Source organism: Mastacembelus armatus, unplaced genomic scaffold (genome assembly GCF_900324485.2).
Source record: "Mastacembelus armatus unplaced genomic scaffold, fMasArm1.2, whole genome shotgun sequence".
Taxonomy (NCBI): Eukaryota; Metazoa; Chordata; class Actinopteri; order Synbranchiformes; family Mastacembelidae; genus Mastacembelus; species Mastacembelus armatus.
The window spans coordinates 46789-57979 of NW_022872891.1; the positions used below are offsets into that span (position 1 = coordinate 46789).

Here is an 11191-nt window from a genome sequence, read left to right on the forward strand (position 1 = left end):
GGTCTTGGAGGGGAAAATGAAGGAAGGAACCGTCCGAAAGAACACACTGACAGTCTCTGAGGCGCCAAATAAAAGGTAAGGCAGAAACCTATTATATTAAATTCTGCTGAATTGACTACCACTAAAATTGATACTGTCGATGTGTATTTCGGATTGGTTACAAATTGTGACGGATTGAAAGTTATAAATCGAAAGTAAAATATATAAAGAAAATACAATTAAAGAAAAAAAAACTATCCGTGCCGTGTGCGATCGGCGGATAGATTAATAAAAAGACCTGAGCCGTGTGCGATCGGCAGGCCACAGTTGAATAATACCTGAGCCGTGTGCGATCGGCAGGTAAACTGTGAATGTGTGTCTGAGCCGTGTGTGATCGGCAGACAGTGTGAGTGAAGACCTGAGCCGTGTGCGATCGGCAGGCCACAGTTGAATAATACCTGAGCCGTGTTTGATCGGCAGGTAAACTGTGAATGTGTGTCTGAGCCGTGTTCGATCGGCAGACGCAGTGTGAGTGTATATCTGAGCCGTGTTCGATCGGCAGATACTCGTATGCATGTGAGATTGTGTGACTGGCAAGTAATATTGCATTATTTGATGTAGTTATTGTTATTAGACAAAGGGTCTAAGGTGTATAAATTGTCATACGGTGCATAAGTATAATATCTGTTATAACAGGAATATAGACGTATGTATGGTATTAAATATAAAACTGAGTGAAGAGGTAAGTAAAGATATTTATGAGAGGCACGTGGCGAAAGAAGAGGTAAGTACGAAAGGGAAGTGTCTCTGAGATGGACCCTAATAGACTGAGCAGAGAAGCAGGAAGTAGAGGTAAAGTGATTCAGAGGCTGCTCCTCCCACTATTTGGCTCCCTCTAATGGCACTGAGCAGAATTACAGGAGAAGCTGCTGACACCCGCAGGAGGCTGGAGGTACTGCAATAGGAAACTGAAAAATTGCTCCATCTGGTGGAGGAAACACCGAACTACAACTAAATACTAACAAATAAGGAAAAGATCAAAATGGATGGAGAATTTGATCGTGAGATGAACGATGACAGATGGGGCCCACCAGAAAAGTGGGTCAATCTGGGGATTCAAGTTGAATCTATCTTAAAGGCAGGAAGAATGACATGTAGGGAAAAGGATGCCCAGGCAGAGATGGACGAGTATAAGGAGATGCTGATGCATTATAAAGGATAAAGGTAAGACTCTAAAGGATCACACTGCCCTCATCCCATGGCTATGGGCGAAGTCAGTACAGCACAGGCGTTGTGCCGAGGAGGCTAAGAAGGATCGGGACAAGGCCTCCCCTTTCTACCGGAGGAAACTGAGACAGAGAGCAAACGAAGAGGAAACTGAAGCACACCGATGGACCAATCTAGCCCTTTGGTGGCAGGGGACTCAGCACATGCACAAGAATAAAGATTGGAAGAAAACAGTGGAAACAGAAGAGAAGCAGTCACCACCACCTTATTTTGCGTGCAGGCCGACTGCGCCCCCTCCAGCAGGACTGTATCTGGTGATGGATATCTCCGGGGGAGAATTACAGGTGTCGGATATGCCCCCTGTGCCCAGAACCTCCTCCACGGATCATCGGGATGGGGACTGGAGAGGAAGGGAAGAGCCTCCTCATGACAAAAAGCCTGCCTATGATAGCGGAGAGGACAGTCACCCATTCCGGGATCGGGTCAGACGTGAAAAGCCCTCCAGACAACCTACACCGCAGTCACAGTCAGCGAAGCCTGCACGAAGAGAGAGAGACAGAGGCGAGCGAGAAGTGTTGTTAAGGTTCATGTCACAGGAAGGCTCTCAACCCACTGGGTCCATAGTACTATGGGCAGAAGGTAATTGGAGACCTGAGGAGGAACCTTCGGACGCAGATTAACACGACACGCTGTTTTGGTCTCCTCACAGAGTGTGTGAGCCTCCAGGACAAGAGAACATGAGGGGAACGGAGGACCGAGCGGTGTGGGACCGGGGTCCCAGAATGATTTGTTGATGTTCCACTTGATGGCCAACGGAGGTGGATTTAAATACCGGCCTTATGGGTTGGGGGATGTGCAGGCTTTGGTGGACCAACTTCCCCCAGTAGCAGAGGGGGGAGGCCTGTGACTCGGCAAATTGGACTTGCTGACCGCAGGACAGAGACTAGCTATTGGGGATTTTAGAGCCGTGATTCAGAGATGCCTGACCAGCATGGACGCAAGAGACATAGAGAAGGCTGCGGGCACCCTCCGCAGACCGGATGAGGAGCCGTTCGCCCGGTGGGCTGGTGACCTGGGCAAGGCAATCCGTGAGAAGTCCCAAAGGTGACTTGGAACGTTAAAAATAACCCCAGAGTTTTCTTACACCAGAGTAAAGAGTTGTGGATTCGACAGACAGGGTGTCATCCAGGTAAACTGGGTCCCCAAAGGGAGTGGTACTGACAGGCGGTATTGGAGGGGGTCCCAGAAAAGGTCAAAACGGCCATGATTGACAATCCAGATTTGCAGGGGGCTGTTTCAGTGGTGTGGGAGAGACATTTGGTGCATCACCTCACCCGCGTCCAGCAGCAGATGCTGAAGGAAGGGGAGCGAAATCAGGAGCTCCAGACCCAGCTGCTGAAGCTCCAGTTTGCGGAAGCAAGGCAGAAAGTGAATGCCAAAAAGAACAAAGACAAAAAAGAGGAGGCCAAGAAGGTTATGTGGCAGTGGGGCGTAGATGCTCCGGATACTTCTGATCTGTTCCCAGTACCTCCTTGGGAGCCGCAAGATCACCCTCCAGGCAATAGGGGAGGATACAGGGGAGCTCCGAGGGGGGGCCGTGGGTGGAGAGGGCGCGGTGGTCGTCGGGGCCCACCTAGAAGGGACTCAGCCCAATGTTTCCTCTGCAACGGAAACGATCATTGGATCAAGGACTGTCCATCGGGCTGTATGGCTCGAGGCCGAGCTCGAGGAGGGCAGGGAGTGCACCTGCAACATGGTAGGGGTGGCCCCTCACCGGCTCACAACATGCCGGTGATGGATTGGGGTCCTCCAACCAGTTGGGAGGACTCCTACTGAGAATGACACACCCCACCGAGAGGTCTGGACAGCGGAACGAACAAGGCAGATCCACTGCTGTCCATGAAGGTGAACCATACGAATCTGTCGTTTTTGGTCGACACAGGGGCTATGTGTTCCACTCTCAACACCACCCCTGCTTCCACCTTGTCGAACCACAAGACCACCGTCATGGGCTTCTCGGGGGAGAAACGGACTCTGCCAGTAACTCGACCTCTGCTCACCCAGGTGGGCAGCCAGCAGGTACGCCACCCCTACATTTATTCACCTGGCACTCCTGTCAACCTCCTCGGCCGGGACTTATTGATTTAGCTTGGGGCCACTATTCTGTGTGCTCCGAGGGACTTACTGTTACTCTGCCAGATGGCCTGCAACTGCCATGTTGGACATATTCAAACGGGCAATGAAAACAATGCTTGTTGAAGCTGCTGGCGGATAAGGTAGCCGACATCTACTGGGCTAGGTTGTGCCCGGAGAGTCCGGCACATAAGGGCATATGGTATAAGTCTTGGCGCCCCTGGATCTCGCTCCTCGAGCCCTACATTCCTCCCCCGGACCCTCTCCATGTTACCCTCTTCTATGATAAGCTCCAAACCTATTGGTACAAGGAGGCGTTTGAGCAGGTTGAGGGAGACTCCTGGAGCATCGACGCCGAGAATATCTATGTCGCCCCCGTGGGGGTGGTGGCGGGAGTGCAGCTTCTCCCGGCCCCACAAGATTGGTTTCGCATGAGTGAGGACAGTGCACCACATGTGTCTCTCGCCCTACATCCTGACCATGAGGCAAAAGTGCTGGGGGGTATTCTCAAAGGGCGTTGGCCCACAAAGACTGGCAGACCACCCCCATACCGCAGGTCCGGTACGCTCCCCAGATTAAAATTTTTTGCATTCAGCTGACAGCCACAGACCCTGCTATATTGGAGCATAGAGAGGTGTCCAGGTAGCATGACATGGCACGCATTGACCATCACCTAGCAGCAGACATGTTATCTCAGCTGCCGGACTTCTTATGGGCTCAGTCTCCCACGGACGTGGGCTTAACGGACTGTGCCTCGGTCACCTTCCAGGTCCAAGGGGGGCTTCCCCTTTGGATCCGCCAATACCCACATAAACCTCGGGCAGAGGAGGGGATTAGGGATACCATTGAAGGCTTAATACGAGCGGGGGTGCTAGAACCCTCCTCGTCACGGTGGAACACACCCATTCTACCGGTTGAGAAAAAGGGTACAGGTAAATTCCGTATGGCGCATGATCTTAGGGCCATCAATGATATATTAGTGACTTCCACCGTTCCGGTTCCCAACCCATATGTGGCTCTGACTAACCTGGATCCTAGCCAGACTTGGTTTTCTCGTATTGATCTGGCCAATGCCTTCTTCTGCTTCCCATTGGCAGAGCGACCTGTCTCCAGGCCACGGAGTCCATGCTGCGTCATCTAGCCGAGAGGGGCTTTAAGGTCAGCAAATCTAAACTACAAGTGTGCCATAAACAAGTTGCCTTTTTGGGCCGACTGATCTCGCAAGCAGGGGCGGGATTATCACCTGCTCACAGGTCTACCATCCTGCACCACCCCCGGCCGGTACTGGTCAATGATATGCTCTCCTTTCTGGGGCTCACGGGCTACAGCCGCTCTTACATTCCCGACTATGCCAACCTTACCACTCCACTTCGACAGATAGTCAAGGAACAGGGCATGTGGAATCATTCAGCACCGCTCGTTTGGACGACTGAGGCAGAACGGAACTTCATCTCTCTCAAGCAAGCTCTGGCCACGGCCACAGATCTGGCCATTCCTGACTATACTCAGCCCTTCTTCTTGGATGTTTCTGTAAAGGACACAGTTGCCAACGGCGTCCTGTTCCAGAAAAAAGGGGGAGTCAGGATAGTGTTGATGTACACAAGTACTGCATTGGACACCATGGAAAGAAGACACCATGCCTGTACACAGCATGCTGCAGCAGTGGCGAGGATCTTACAGAAGACAGCCCACATTGTCATGGGACACCCACTTAGGGTGCTCACCACTCACAGTGTGGTGGCTTATGTCAATTCCCAGATATTCACACTCTCCTCCCTCAGACAACAAAGGCTGAGCAGGATTCTGGAGGAACCACATATCTCATATACACATGGCAGACAGGATTGGGACAGGACAGGCCCACAGGTGCGAGAAAAAAAGTCCTGAAAGAGGAAAAAGTATACATGCATATACACACTGAGAGCTGAGTTAAATTTCACTTGCCACACCCAGGCCAGATTACTGCCAGACCTCTTGTATCAAGAAATGGGGCAAATACTTTTTCAGAGCACTGTATACTATCCACAGACCACTCAGAAGGAAAGACGTATAGTAAAAAAAGACTGCTGAAGCCTCAATTAGGATATTAAATTCAAAAGAGCCTTTGGGCAGAAATGACTTGATTTATTCACCTTTCGCTTACAATCAAACTAAGTTAATACATGAATGCTTGCAAATCAATAAGAATATGTTGAATAACTGCATGACCAAACATGAATCAGCATATAAATAGACAGAAAAAGAAAACATATCCTCTGAACAAAACTTTTGCAGATATCTAGGGAAGAGCCAATGCTGTTGCTGTGCTGCAGAAGCATTATTGGCTGCAAGACGTGTGGAGCAGTGGAAGGAGACTTCTCCACACTGTGCAAAATGTAGAGAAGTCAACAACAGTGCAAGAGTAATGTTTTTATTACTCACAGAAGGGTAAACCCTTACAGTTATCTATTTATATTTGTCTCAGTTCAGTATGTTCTGTAGCTTGCAAATGCACCAGTTCATGCGTTGTGTTTATCAGATAAAGCAAGGCTTCTTTGTATGGAGCAAAGTCGTTGTTTACTGCTCTATGAAACAAATGTGAAATGTCAGGATATTTCTCTGAAAAATGATTCTGCGTTCTGAGTTTGTCCTGTTGTAAAGGGATCAACTCCAAACATGGAGTATGTTGTCAGTGCAGATCCTACATGCTGTCTGTAAAGGTCTGCAGCTCCAAGTGAATGTGGCAAGAGTTCTGATGTAATTCTTCATTTACACCCAGGTTCTGCAAAGTGATTTGGTATGCCTTTTCCTGTTAACATAATAGAAAGAAATGTGTGTATCAAAAATTTGACATGATAATTATTAGTGTGTTATACTGCCTATTACATATTTTACCTGGAATCATATGAGCATTCCATGATTCTGCCACGCTTGTAAGACCAATATGGCACAGCATACAAGTTAGATTGGGGACACAGTATCTTACAAGGTTGTCCTCCATATGGATCTGCTCTTGGTCCATCAGCTGGAGAAGGGCAGTTTTCAAGGGATAGTTGACACAGTTGTTGATCTCAGGCCAAAGTCGTTCAACTGTGTGGTTCTGATTTAACAAAACACAGCTTGAACTTATTACAAGTATAGATTACAAAGAATTTTGTTTCTTTCGTTGCAGAAATATTACTTGTAGATGAAGTCTGTAGATAAGGTAGTCTCTCCTGATTGAACCTATGGTGTGACAGCATCTCCTGCATGAACAGTGTCAAGTAAAACTCCTTTCCATGGTCTACTTGCACTTGATCCCACATACCATAGGTGATCACTGCAGGCCTAGAGAAGGAAAATTATTTGAAGTTGTGCAAAATGTCATTTTCATTTCCGTCCAACAATGGTGCACTTTTTGTTAATTGTTTGTTATACTTTTAAATGTACGTGTTCACACACTGATCAACCATAGCATTAAAATCCAACAGCTGTAACGTGGCTCTGACTGGTGTGAGGCTACACAGTCCCATATGCAGCAAGAAACGATGCACTGTAGGTTCTAAAGCCTTTCGATCATAGCCAGAGTGCTTGGCAGTTTGCTGTGTATAGGGCAGTGTAGCCACAGACTGCTCAAGTTTACAACATTATACCCACCTGGTGGTTTTAATGTGGTGTACTTATTTGGTAGTTGAAGAACATTACTGTTAAGGATGTATAAAAGGAGATGCGGTGTCACCTTCCACAGTAAGTAGTTTAGAAGGATATGTTTAAAAAAAAAAAAAAAAAGTTGTATAATACTTTTTTTTTCTGTTTACTGTGCAATAAATGTTTTTGTTATATGATGGCCTTGGAATGTTTTTCCCTCTCCCTTTTATTAAATACACAAAAGGTATAGAGTATATTGAATTGAAATAGCGAACCAAATGTTAATTAATTTCCAGGAACACACCAGAACAACTTGTTGATTTTCTCTGTTTTACATCAATGTACATTTTAAATGACAGGGTTTGATAGTGTTGATTTGTCATAATGTGTCTTTTTAAATTATCTTACATTTATTTCAGATAAAATACAAATTCAAATTGATAAATCAAATCAAAATGACAAAATTTTGTCTGAGATACTGTTAGTATTAACTTAAAATGTCTTGATAGATAGACAAGTTGTTTTTGATTAGCATTGTGGAATGACTGAATCCATCAATAGCTAAAACATGGGTCACTCAAAACACAAGTTTTTCATTCTGGTCGAGTTGAAGCTCATGGCCCATATATTCAGCATGGTATGGTATGAAGTTACGGTTCTGAGTGCCCTTGAAAATAACAAGATTCATTAAAAAAAAAATCACTGTAGAAGACAATAAAGGCAGCTTTTAACAATAAGCTCAAGCAATGTGAGATTTGGGATTTTTACTATTATCAGTCGTAATGTAAATAAAATCTGACTTATATGAATGAAAGTTGACAAAATACTTGGATTTTACATTTAAAATTTCAATACAAACCCAATGTTTCTGGTATCAGTTTTTTCACCAAAGTGTAACCCTAACTCTAACCCTAACCCTAACCTCTAACCCTAACCCTAACCCTTGCAGGAGGACATTGATAAACATCTTTCACAGATGTTCAGCGACCCAAAAAGAGAGCAGGAGATGGAAGAGTGTAACATCCTCATAGATCCCGCTGTTCCGGAAGTGCACTTTGACATGTCCGAGTTGAAGCTAAAGGAAGTCAGAGAGGTCGTTCGCAGAGCAAGGGCCTGCTCTGCTCCAGGACCAAGTGGCACTTCATACAAAGTGTCCAAGAACTGTCCCAAACTCCTGCTGCGTCTATGGAAAATCTTGCAAGTCCTCTGGAGGAAAGGGAAGATCCCAGATCAGTAGCGAGTGGCTGAAGGGGTGTGGATTCCAATGGAGGAAAACTCCACACAGCTGGAGCAGTTCCGCCTCATCTCTCTGCTGTTAGTTGAAGCGAAGATCTTCAGTGCCATTTCCAAGTGGCTGTGCACCTACCTGACAAAGAACACCTACATCGATACATCAGTCCAGAAGGGCGGCAATTTCAGGAATGCCGGCCTGTGTGGAGCATACTGGTGTGATGACACTGCTAATTTGGGATGCCAGAGAGAACAAAGGCAACCTGACACTGTTATGGTTTGACTTGGCAAATGCATTTGGCTCCATTCCACATAAGCTAGTCCAGCTCACTCTGTTAAAACATCATGTCCCCAGCAGGTGTTGAGAGCTCATCGCTGATTACTACAACAACTTCAGGATGAGGGTCTCTTCAGGAGCAACAACATCCAAATGGCACAAGGTGGAGATCGGTGTTATCATAGGGTGTACTATCGCTGTGACATTGTTCTCCTTAGCCATGAATATGCTTGCCAAATCTGCTGAGCCAAAGTGCAGAGGGCCCGGGGCGAATTCCAGACAACGACAGCCACCCATCAGGGCATTCATGGATGACCTTACAGTCACAACAGAATCAGTCTCAGGCCGCAGGTGGATCCTGAAGGGACTTGAAAAGCTGGTGGAGTGGGCCCGGATGAGTTTCAAACTTGCCAAGTCGAGATCTATGGTGCTTAGGAAAGGCAAGTTGGATGACAAGTTCCGGTTCTACATCGCAGGCAGAGCCATCCTGACGATTACAGAGAATCCAGTCAAAAGCCCGGGGAAGTTTTTTGACAGCTCTTTGAGAGACATAACATCAATCCAGTTAATCTGCACTGAGTTGGATTGCTGGCTGAAATCTGTGGACAAGACCGGCCCATCTGGAAAGTTCAAAGCCTAGATATATCAACATGGCATTCTGCACAGGATTCTATGGCCCCTTCTCATATATGCCATCCCAATCTCTACAGTAGCAGGGCTCGCAAAATCGCTAGCCCGACGTCCCGGGGCTATTGTATCTTCTAGTCGGGCTACCAAAATCTTTCTCAGCCCTACCCGTCGGGCTATCATGTGGGGAGGAAAAATATATTTCAATGCTTCTGCATTCTTTCTTAAATATAGTTGGGTAATTATATAATATTCGGGCATTGGGGAGCCACTGTCAGTATGTGAAGTATTGAAATTACGTTTGAATTTGTGCTTGTTTTTTGTTTTTACTTTGCGATCGCGCGAACTGCAGTACTGATTGGTCAGTGACGGAATAGTTGCGCACCAATTCCTCTGACATCGTCCTATCAGTTATTAGCCTATTCTCAAGTGACAAGTGAAAACTTCCCCCGAAAGCTTAAACGTGTGATAGAGGTGGAGAGAATTTCAAAAATCACTGACCGTTATGTGTGTGCGTGTGTAAAAATAAGCGGCACATGGATTTTAGTTCTGCTGAGCCAAATAAGAAGGGTCAGGGTGAAGAAGTGACAGCCAAAGAAAAGCTGACTACCACAAAGCGGAAAACTTCTGAAAAATCAGACTGAGGCAAAAAGAAAGCGCAGCTTTTTGGTTTCATGGACTTTCACTTAGAAACAAATATTTAAGTTGATTATTGTAATTTTACTAATTTATACAGTTGTTGTAATTTGTGTTTTAACACATTTTTGATTGATGTTTTGTTTCTTTTACATTATTATACATTAAAAATAATCTCTCTTTTAGTCGGGCTACTTAAATTTATTTAGGGCTACCAAAAACTGAAGAGTGTCTGCCCGAAGGGCTACCAGGGATTTTGAAATTTTGCGAGCCCTGAGTAGAGACCTTAGAGAGGAAAGTCAGCAACAACCTTCGGCAATGGCTTGGACTACAGAAGAGCTTGAGCAGCATCGCTCTCTATGGGCACAACAACAAGCTGCAGCTGCCCTTCAAATCCTTGGAGGAGGAATTCAAGGTGACAAGAGCCAAAGATGTGGTGCAATACAGGGAGTCAAGCGATTTGAAGGTGGCCAAAGCTGGAATACAAGTGAGGACTGGCAGGGAGTGGAGGGCGGAGGAAGCTGTTCAAGAGGCAGAGGCAAGGCTGGTGTGACCTAGACTGAGCTCTGGAAAGGTAATGCGGTCCCGCCTTGTACACTGTTCACTGTTCACATGTAAATAATCTCAGATGAACCAGGTAAACATGTGCACACCCCCGAGAAATGACACAAAATATCAAACTTCATCATAGAATTTACTCACTTTTTCGGCGCGATGATGGCGCGTTACGCACGTGATGAAGCGCTTTTTGTATTCCACACAGAGACAAATACTTTAGCTTGTCCTCAGAGTAAAAACACTGATTTTAACTCAAATGAGGATCGTTTGGCTCCTCATTGTGTTGTATTGTGCTGCACTAATCCGTCCCATCTACATTGACTGAAAGGCTCATTATGCACGTCTTTGTCTGGTTGTTCAGTGCGTCTTTTGTGTTCTCAGGTAAATCACATGACTATTCATCCTCAGACACACCCTCTTGCATATGGCCTTTCTGGGCAAAAAGTGTCTTAGAAAATTTAAATCAATGTATTGTTTACTGTGAATGTGTGAACAAGATGACATTCACAACACTCTGAAGTAAACACTTTAGCCTGCAACATGCAGGTCTCCAAAGTCTTGTGAACCAATGTTCTGTTTGTGTTCTATGGTCTTATTTCAGTGAGTAAAAAATTGTAGTTTTTCACTAACCATGCATAAACAATTTTTTCTTAAAAACACAATAATGTATAAACTTGATGCACATATTATTATTATAATATTACATATTATTGTAGCCAATTTTGTGCTGATTACAGTGTTATCAGACTTTAGACATTAATATGTTTAAAAAACACGGCGTTAATTCTAAGCGGTATGTGTGGAGAAAACCAGGCACTGCTCATCACCTGCCCAATACAATCCCTACAGTGAAACATGGTGGTGGGAGCATCATGTTGTGGGGGTGTTTTTCAGCTGCAGGGACAGGACAACTGGTTG

At 45.7% G+C, this 11191-nt stretch overlaps 1 pseudogene; it reads left to right on the plus strand.

Annotated features, from left to right (window-relative positions):
* Positions 1-7513: 7513 nt before the first annotated feature.
* LOC113122025 (uncharacterized) lies at positions 7514-10268 on the plus strand (annotated as a pseudogene).
* The last annotated feature ends 923 nt before the right edge of the window (positions 10269-11191 follow it).